Source organism: Adiantum capillus-veneris, chromosome 10 (genome assembly GCF_014529385.1).
Source record: "Adiantum capillus-veneris isolate H3 chromosome 10, ASM1452938v2, whole genome shotgun sequence".
Taxonomy (NCBI): Eukaryota; Viridiplantae; Streptophyta; class Polypodiopsida; order Polypodiales; family Pteridaceae; genus Adiantum; species Adiantum capillus-veneris.
The window spans coordinates 74,535,144-74,545,463 of NC_140940.1; the positions used below are offsets into that span (position 1 = coordinate 74,535,144).

Here is a 10,320-nt window from a genome sequence, read left to right on the forward strand (position 1 = left end):
TCGGCCCTTTGCCCTAGTTGGACTCCCTTTCCACACTGCCTAGCCCGGCTTTGCCCTTGCTAGTCAGGCCTTGCCGTTGTCCTGGCAATGACATTGAAAAAATACAACTTACAAGCCAATTCTAAAAATTGACCACTTTCCATCTACGATTACAATGAGGTTACATCTTGAGCTTCAAAAGCTTTTTCATCAAAAAATTTGCAATATTGAGCTCCTAGTAGAGTCCACTCCCTTGAGCTAATCTACATGCTTGAACCAAAAGCTTCTTCACTGCCTCCTTTGTAGAGGAAGTATTGGCCTCTTGACTAGGCAAAGTAGCAAGGAAAGGCAGCGGAGTTACTTCGGTATGATCCTGAATTGTGGTGAGCAAAGGGGGGATGCTCTTGTATATATTGGAGAATTGCTCATATGCACTCGATGAGCTCCTAGAGCCACTCTTGGATGTCATATCCCATATGCTTATCCTCAGGCTGAGCCCCTTGATGGCCTCGGCAGTTATGCGCCCCATCTCTTGATAAATGCCCCTATCCAACATTAGGAAGTTGTGCAAACTCTTGTAATCCCCATTCATCTCCTTCAAAAGCTTCCCCAACAGCACTCTCTTTGCTTCTGCCGTCATCACTATGCCTTCGGCTTCCTTTTGTGCCATGTACAGATTTGCATCAGCTCTCTTCATACTTACATATGCCTCTGCATCGGCCACTTGGCGTTGCGCATTTGTCTTGCGCTCGCTGTGGTAGATTATGGCATCTGCCTCTCACTGCTGCTCAAAGAGCTTGGCTTCCGCGGCCCGTTGCCGCTCAAGAAATTTTGTATGTGCTCCTTGCAAGGCTATTTCGCATCGAATGGTCGCTGGGACCACATCTCTGGCACGAAGGCGCTCAAGCTCTGCTTGTGCACGACGAACTTCAATCTCTTGCTGTACCTCAGCTTCTTTCATAGCAGTTGCATTTGTTCTTTGTATCTTGGCAAGATCTACCTCTTGCGACCACAGCTCCAATTTCTTGGCCAACTTTGCATCAGCTTGAGCTATCTCAGCCTTTCTTGTGTTTTCGAATAGAGGCATAGTGCTGACGAGGTATTGAATGAAGCCTTGTTGTCGATCCCACCGCTTAGGCTTCATTCAATACCTCGTCAAGGTCGCTGGTCGGGGGGCAGCAGATCGCAACCCTCCATCCTGGCTCCATTATCATCCGTAATCTGGGGCTTGGCCTTTAGATCTTCGCCAACTCAGCATGGAGCAGGAAAATTGGATGACGTCGTACCAAAACGACCCGTCAGCAGCAGGAAAGACACAAGCGGCTGACACATCAGCACCCAGAATCTTGGAGCTCTATCGAGCAACCATAGGCAGCCACGTGAGCAGCCGGAATGTGCAAACAGTTCGACAACTCAGCATCCGGAATATGCAGAGGCCATGGAGCTCTTGCACTGGACCTGCAGACCTGCAAGCACTGTAACACGAGTCCTGCACAGGATTGCCGCCCCTTCATGTAGAGGACTGTCACCTGACGACGTAGCTGCCATTTGCCAGTTCTGAATACCTCACAGCCCCCCTCCCAGCGACCCTTGACGGCCGGGAAAGGTCGTTGACTGACCTTTCCCTACCCCGTCTCGAATAGTGCTGACGCCATTCTAATGCCCTAACCATGCACACGTGTGGTTGGGAATTCCTATCCTCAAGGGCAAAAAACCAGATCATTAGATGGGTAATTCAAATAACTAACCTAAACTCGCGCATTATATGTAAGCTTGAGCACGAGCCCACAAAAATGCACTACTACTGTGATCTTCGATTTCTTGTTAAGTTCATGTGTGGATTTCGTTGCTCAGGGCCTCATTTGGTAATATGTGGATATAGTGTTGAGGGACTACCAGGTGTTTGGATGATAACTTAGAAGCTTGGTCATGAGAAGGAGTAGGGAATGGTCCCTCAGTGACCATTCCCCAAAATGCAGGCAACCAAGATTGTGACAGGCAGAGGCCAGGAGCTAACCTTGGGAGCCTGATTCCAGGGAAATGGTCACTAAGGAACCATTCACGTCCGTCAAGAGTTGGGAGGAGGGGGTTGTCCAGAGGCCACATGTAGCAAGAAACAGTGTGCACAAGATCTGTGTATTATGACTATCAAGGTGTGAGGACCTCATCACATTCCAAGTAATGACATGCCATTACCTCATTGGAGACTCAAGCTCTATGTCATTACCTCATTGCAGACTCAAGCTCTAGATTTTGCATGATGACGTGCTCCATATCTGATGCATGCAACTAAGGTTACGCTCAGGAAAGTGCTTTCAATGGACGGCCATAATGGCCTACCCCCCGACTCATGACCTTGATGAGTAGATATTAAATCAATTGAGGATGTTTTCCAAAGTTTGTGGGTGTGTATATTTCTTTTTTGGGATTTTTTAATAAAAATCTCAAGAGATACACTATACTTTAATAAAAGAAAATGAAACTCTCTCTCTCTCTCTCTCTCTCTCTCTCTCTCTCTCTCTCTCTCTCTCTCTCTCTCTCTCTCTCTCTCTCTCTCTCTCTCTCTCAGGGTGCAAATAATTTGTTGCCTCTTTGTTTCGATTTAACATGGTTCTTTTTCACCTGCCCCAAAGGGGTGAGGCCTTAGTGATTCCTTCCCTTTTGGCTAATGAAAAAGAAGATATTATTTTTGAAAAATAAACATTTTGGCTGGATGAAAACGATGAAAGATACACATTACAAAGACGAGCAATATTCACATCAACATTGAATGACTCTCGAGACATTGTAATTTGTAGCTGACAGTAGGGTCTATGTGGCCCCAATTTCAAAAAAATATAGTTTAGGTGCTGTGTGTGTGTGTGTGTGTGTGTGTGTGTGTGTGTGTGTGTGTGCGCGCAAATTATTAGAACGGGATGATACATAATGCCACATTATTTGTGCTAACTGCTCGTATAGCTGAGCATCACCTGGCCCGCCAGTCTTGGCCAGCTTACGATAGAGCACAGGTGAGAGAACCCTAGGTTGCTTTTGATTATCATTGTCTATGAGAGGTAGATAGCACAATCTCCTTGATTTATATGTGCCTCATCTTGAAGCCCCTCACCAAACTGGCTTACCCAAGAGCTCTATGTCATGGTGGACATAGGCCTTAGTATGAGTCCGAGTCTCCAAAGCATCTTTGTCTACTAGAATCCCTGAACTTGTTTAAGCAGGGCACTTCTTAGTGCTATTGATATTTTCAAAAAGGAGCCATTAGGGTAGGGCATCCCAAGGAGGGTCGATCAGGACGTGTGCCCATCTCTCTCTCTCTCTCTCTCTCTCTCTCTCTCTCTCTCTCTCTCTCTCTCTCTCTCTCTCTCTCTCTCTCTCTCTCTCTCTCTCTGTGCAATCTAGCTTGCAATCCATTTTGCACATAATGAGAAAGGTTGGATTTGGCTCTCGACCTTTCTCATTATGTGCGAAATCGACTGCAAGCTAGATTGGAGAGAGAGAGAGAGAGAGAGAGAGAGAGAGAGAGAGAGAGAGAGAGAGAGAGAGAGAGAGAGAGAGAGTGCACAAGGCATGAGTATATATAAGGGTCGATGATAAATTTTGAGCACTGGTGCTAATGTGGCAACAACCATTGCCATTTAAAAGTTCAAAGTTTTTGAAATCAACAATGGTCGAAGTGCTTGAAGAGTTCAAAATTTAACTGCATATATAGATAAGCAGAAATGCGTTGAGCATCCATCCTACGAGCATGCTAGCCAATGGACCGTCTGCCATCATTGTAGAGGTGCAAATTTAAGAGGAATCAAGGCCTCAAAGTAATGGAAATGGCCTATGAACTTTGAGGATAATGGAATTAAGAGAATTAGAGTGACCATTTTTGTGAGACTACTTTGAGAACATAGAGGGTGAACTTAATTAGCGGTAGCAATATAACCTTAGTACTTAGTTAACTTGGCATGAACAATACTTTTGCAAGAGAGAGATTTTAGACAACTTGACAACAGTTGAGGACCGGATTTATTTGGAGTCGGTCCCCCCTCCAGTAGGCTTTTGTATTATAGATTCTCCCATCAAGAGAGACTTGGTACAATGCAATCTTTGTGTGCCTTCTGATCTAGGTGATGCAATGAAGCTGGAAAGCTTCATGCATCACGAGCATAACACAAACTTTGCAAAAGAATTAACCATCCCCGCCCTCAGTCCCAAGGCCTCAAACACCTTCAAAGGTGGAGAGAGCTAGCGGGGAATGAGGGTAGGGAAGAGGAAGAAGCAGCATTCATAGGAGAAAGAAATATTTCCTCACTTATCATCACTCTTCTTACTTAGCATATATAATAGCATAGTAATGAAGATGGAGAAGATGGAAAGCTTAAGCATTGGAGCATGGCTCTTGGTTGGATTTGCATTCCATAGCCAAGAGTGTTGGTGTAGGCTCTCAACTTCTCAACAAGCTTGGAGAAGGAGATGGAGCTCTTGCACTTTGCACTCCACACAATGAGAGTGTGTGTATGTGTGTGGGAGAGTATACCCCCCAAGCTAGCCCCTAGCTTCCTTGGTCGACCCCCTGTTCTAGATCATGATGGAAGCTCATTGGACCCCTTCAAGCCTAGCCAATCACATGCAGAGTGCATATCAAGCAAGCATGCTAGCCTTGGGACAAGTTTCCCCCTCTCCCCTTTGAGAGAGAGAACTTGATAAATGCATGCACAATTAATTAAAATAGCTAAATTATCATTGGACCCCTTGAGAGGCCAACCAATAAGCTTTAGGCACCTTATGAGGGCAACATGGAGAGGAACTTGACATGTGTCCATGTTGCTTCATTAGGCAAGGCTTGACTTGTGTGAGGGGGTGTGTGTTCTCTCTCTAGCTCCTACAATGAGGGCTCGTCCCCCCCTTGTGTAGGGATGTGCTTTGACTTTGTGGAACACCTCAAGCCCTTCAAGCACCTTAGTCATGGAGCACCTTAGCACCTCAGTCGTTAAGCACCTCAAGCATGACAAGCACAACCCTACCTTGCCTAAGGTCAAATGAATTTTAACACTAACATTTGGAAGTCTTTAATGAAGCTAACCCTAAGGTCTTTAAGTTCCATTAGGTAGCATTGCTCTTTGACAGACCATCTCTCATTTGGACCCCTTAAACCTTGGCCCCGCGTTGAGACAGATCCATAAGCACATGTCTATATTTTAACCCTTGTTCCCATTTATTCTTCCACATTAAATGTTTAGTTTAATATGAGAAAATCATTTGGGTTGATTAGATATTAGATTGTATGACATTGTCTCTCTCTTGAAATCATAGTCGTCCTCTACTATGAGGTAGAAGAGATAAAGCCTTAGTCATTAGTCGATGTTTCTTAGCCGATAAAGGATCCCTTTTTACCCTGCGACATCATTCCAAGATGGATGATTAATCCATTTGGTGCTTGGGAGACGTAGCTTCTGCAAGCATGTATTCTCTTTAGTCCATTTCATTCTCCCAAGTAGAGTGACAAATTCTACTTGGTTTTTAAGAGATGTCGTCATCACAAACATGATTTTAAGCATGCATACTATTTAAATTTGTGCACAATAAAAAGAGAGTTAGTCTTATAAGACAAAAACATTGATCATTTAGAAGAAACATGTACATTTTCTCACTCTAATGTAGCATTGTAAGCATTGACAAGGTTCATACTATCCTTAAGATGTATTCCTTGCAATCATCTAGCATCTTCAAAAGGATAACTTTTGAACTTAATAAGATACCATTAGATAATCTTACCATGTAGTAGTATCTTGTCTTCATGCCGAAGGATAGCTTTGGGTTGTAGCACCTCTTCTTGGTCCTCGATTTCTAGAGGGTTTTTAATAATTGGTTCACTTGGTGGATCTCCTTTGTAGGGCTTAAGTAGGCTCACATGAAAAGCATTGTGTATGAGCCAATGGTTGGGCATCTTGAGTTGATAAGCCATCTCATTGATTGGCTTCAAGATTTGAAAAGGACCATAGTATCTTTTTGCTAGTTTAGCATAATACTTTTGATGGCGTTGTTAGGAGTTTTTTGGAGCAAGGGATTGCGCATATGTACATACACATGCATGGTGCATCAAATAAAGGATTCCCATTTTCCAGAGCCAGGTGGTTACGTGGGGCCCACATGTGTACAGGTAGGACAGTGTGTATATAGTGCATCGATTTTCATCGTTACCAGTACCAGTGTGTTTTTTCTACAATAATGAGGAGTTGGTAGCGTGTAAAACTTCTCAAGGAAGCTATCCGTGAGCCGATGACATGAGGTAAGCAGGTGCGTCAGATGGCATCTAGTGGTGTCAGGAGGTCGAATGGGTCAATACTTGCATGTAGATGTTTAATGGCCCTCAATTCACTCCTTGTGCCCTCAATCGTGGATGTTTTCTTGTGATAATTATGCAGAAAGGTCATCATGAGGACCATATTTTGGGGCCACTTCACGTGGTGGTGGGATGCATTATTGAAAAAAGTCGAGTACCAAGTGTGCGTATGGATGCAGCAGGGTGACAACTATGCACTGCGAGGTCCGTTTTTGGCCTGTTCGGGGTCCGTTTGAGGTCATCTACAAGGCCAAGGGTACCCAAGTAATAAAGTTAAGTGTGGGAACTGAAAAACTGAGAGAAGAATAGAAAAAACGTGGAGAGAAGAGGAGGAACAACCGCAACTGTGTTTTTGCTCATTTTGGAGCCTGTTTTGGCCGTAAACTGCTCATCCGAGGTCGGATTTGAGCACTTTGACATTGCAGACTAGGGTTTTGGGCCCTTCTAGACGCGATGGCGCTGTCCATTTTGCCAAATTCCTCACTATTTTTTTTTTGTTTTTGCTGTGTAAGTTTCTCCTATGAGCGAAGCTTCTGCTCCGATTTGTGATTGTATCTAGCATATTTTACCCATATTGTGTGAGTTGTTTGCCCCATTGGTGTTGGCCCAAGCTCAATCGTATCTAAACATAAGAAATTCTCCTCTTTTGAGCTGAGTTTTTTGGTGGGTATGTGTGTGTGTGTCTCTGTGTGGAGTGGGTAAACGGATAGTCTCTCTCCTCTCACTCCATAGGTGTGTTCCCTGTCTCGGCCAGGTGGGTTGTGTAAGCCGAGTGGTGCCCCATAGTGTGTGTGTGTATCATCCCAAGAGTGTGTGCCGGGTTTTTATAGAGGCGTTATGTGTGTTTCCATCCCACTCACATTCTTTTGGTGCCCCCACGGAGGATCTGCTTCGAGTACCTTCTGCTTCGAGCTTCGAGCTTCGAGATTCGGGATTACAGGTTACAGGGACAGGGACAGGTACAAGTGATTCACACAGGTACATGTAGCTGGAGTACAGTGATATACTAGCGGTGGTGTCACTTGCAGTTGTTGTGGGTATGCATCATTTAAAGCCTGTTTGAGCGCATTGTTTGCTGGTATTATACGTTACTTGTGGAAACTGCCATTGTACGCCTTTGTGGAGCCATATTTGGTTTTATTTGGCACTCCCAGCCATTTCTGAGACTTGGTCTGGAAGATAGTCATTTCTGAGACTTGATTATACGAGATTTGCATAAGCCTTCCTGTGAGGGTCGATAGCCTGAGGTTTTATTGAGTTGGGGGATTCTAAAATATGGAGATGCTTTTGGTGATACAGGTAGCTGGAGCACCCTTTTCGTGACCTCGCCATAGGGTATGTACTAGTGATTCCTAATTGATGCTCGGGTTCTATTGTTGGCAGTTTATGCATACATATACAGTCTATGTTTTGGGTTCTCACTGCTCTACTTCTGGGGAAACTCTGTCAAAATTTTTCCAAGTTATGATGGCTGTTTTTTGGTCTTTTAAGCCATTTATGATGTTATGTTGCTGAAATTCTGGCAAAATCAGAGGATAAGTCAGATGTGCCTTCTTGGGAGGTACATGGTTGACTTTAATGGATGATCAAAATGGCCCTCAATTCACTCCTTTTCATTTAACACAAAGAATCCAGATAAATGTTCATGTGTCTAGGAAGATTTTTTTCTAGCAGCGCATAGTCTTTATGTTTGGGCCAAGAAGATTACGAGAGATCCTGGAATGTCCTTTGCCTCTTGTAATTCCGATGATTAACTATGAAAACTCATTTGATGTGCATGTGTTTGTCCTTATCTAAAGTTGAGCTCCATTGAGATTTTTGGGGATTGAGTCAGTCAAAAGTTTTGGGTTCTTGCACGTGTGTTTGAAGGGGTTCTCAAAGCATTAAATTTTGGTAGCCATGGCTTTCTCTTATCCGGAGTTTCATGGAAGAAGTGATGAAGATGTGGAAGACTTTTTGGAAAAGATGGAGGTTGCCTACATTAGCAACCAGATTCATGACCCGATGTAGATGTTACGTCTTCTCCAAATCTGTTTAAAGAGTGATGCACGAGTGTGGTCCAAAGCATTTGAAGAGGAGTTGCGTGCGGCGGATCCACCTGTAAGATTGAGTTGGGACAATCTAAGGCATGGATTGGAAGTGGAGTTTGTGAAGACAAAAGATCCTAACAAAGTGTGGCAAGAAGTACAGGCTTTAGTGCAAAAGGAAGGTGAGGCAGTAGATGCTACATACGTAAGTTCTCATTGGCATGGGAGCAAATGTGCAAGGCCTTAGCACCACAGGTATCCCCGCCTGACATGATGAAGAAGGACAGGTTCTTGGCTGTTCTTTGGGAGAATATACGTTGGAGAGTGGAGCTAAAGAAGCCTAGGACATATGAAGATGCATTGGAGGTAGCAAGGAACAAAGAGTGGAAGCTGAGGAACATGAGTTATCTACGAGTAGAGTCTTTACCCATGAGGTTTGAATTTCAGCCTATGGATTCTTCGCAAGTTCGTATGCCAGTGGTTTATCACGAACCAGTGCCAACAATGGTCAATACAGCAGTGCAAGATGATGGGCTAAGGCAAGACATGAGGCAAGTGGTAGGTTTGATGAAGAATCTCAGTCTAAACATGCTAGGTCAAGTGGGAAATAATCGAGGTTGAGGGAGGTTTGGAAATCAGCCAAGAGGTGAAGAAAGGCCCATGAATGGTGTTGGACAAAGCAATGGTAGGTTTTGGAGGTAGACGCCCACATGTTATAATTGTGGAGAATTGGGCCACATCAGCCGGCAATGTGATAAGCCACCAAGGACGGGGAGAGACATGTATCCATTGCCAAGACAGGTGCTAACTAGGTCAAATGATTATGGCATCGAAATTAAGGGAGAGGAAGGAACCAGTGGATTAACCCAGGAGGAAAAGGGAAAGAAAAAAGTGCTAAGTGTAGTCACCTTGGAGAAAGCATTAAAGCTAGAGGATACATTAGTGATGCCTATTGGGAAGAGGACCACAGAGGAAAAGGAAGGAAGAAGTGCCCCAAGTCCTAGTAAGAAGAAGGGAAAGAGCCATGAAGGCGAGGATGTCAAGGCCAAGAGGAAAAGAAGGGCTCGTCGCAAGTTTCATGTTTCAGATTTTCCACTAGGGGATGGGCAATTAAGCTATGACTTGAAGGAGGATCTGACGAGTAGGACTTAGTAAAGAGCCAGAGAGAGGTTTAGTAAAGGTGTTGGCAATGGACGAGCTACCAGACATTTGTCCAATAGTAGATGTGTGGCACAAAAAGAAAAATTTGGGACAAGGTTATGTGGATGGTGGAGCCCAAATATGTGTTATAACACACTCATGCGTTGAGAAGATGGGTCTCACAATGACTGGGGTGTCAGGTTTCTGGATCAGATTAGCAAACCATCAGAAAGTAAAATGTTTGGGTGTTGTAAAGAGCTTAGAAGTGGAAGCATATGATGCAAAGGTAGTGGTTGATTTTCATGTGATGCCAGCAGGGTTGGGAGCATATCCTATTATACTGGGTAGACCATGGTTACGTGCAGTTTTTGCTGTGTAAGTTTCTCCTATGAGCGAAGCTTCTGCTCCGATTTATGATTGTATCTAGCATATTTTACCCATATTGTGTGAGTTGTTTGCCCCATTGGTGTTGGCCCAAGCTCAATTGTATCTAAACATAAGAAATTCTCCTCTTTTGAGCTAAGTTTTTGGGTGTGTGTGTGTGTGTGTGTCTCTGTGTGGAGTGGGTAAACGGATAGTCTCTCTCCTCTGACTCCATAGGTGTGTTCCCTGTCTCGGCCAGGTGGGTTGTGTAAGCCGAGTGGTTCCCCATAGTGTGTGTGTGTGTATCATCCCAAGAGTGTGTGTCGGTTCATCATAGAGGCGTTCTGTGTGTTTCCATCCCACTCACAGGATGTAGGATTTTTGCCCGTTGTTTGCCTCAATCGAGCCTTGGGAAACTTAAGGAAGACCCAATCATTTTATTTGAACGTTAAGGAGACGTTAAGGCCCTTCTATACTTGTCAA

The 10,320-nt window shown here is 44.2% G+C and overlaps 1 pseudogene; it reads right to left on the minus strand.

Annotated features, from left to right (window-relative positions):
* Positions 1-214: 214 nt before the first annotated feature.
* LOC147449077 (flotillin-like protein 2) lies at positions 215-1,066 on the minus strand (annotated as a pseudogene).
* Positions 1,067-10,320: the final 9,254 nt, after the last annotated feature.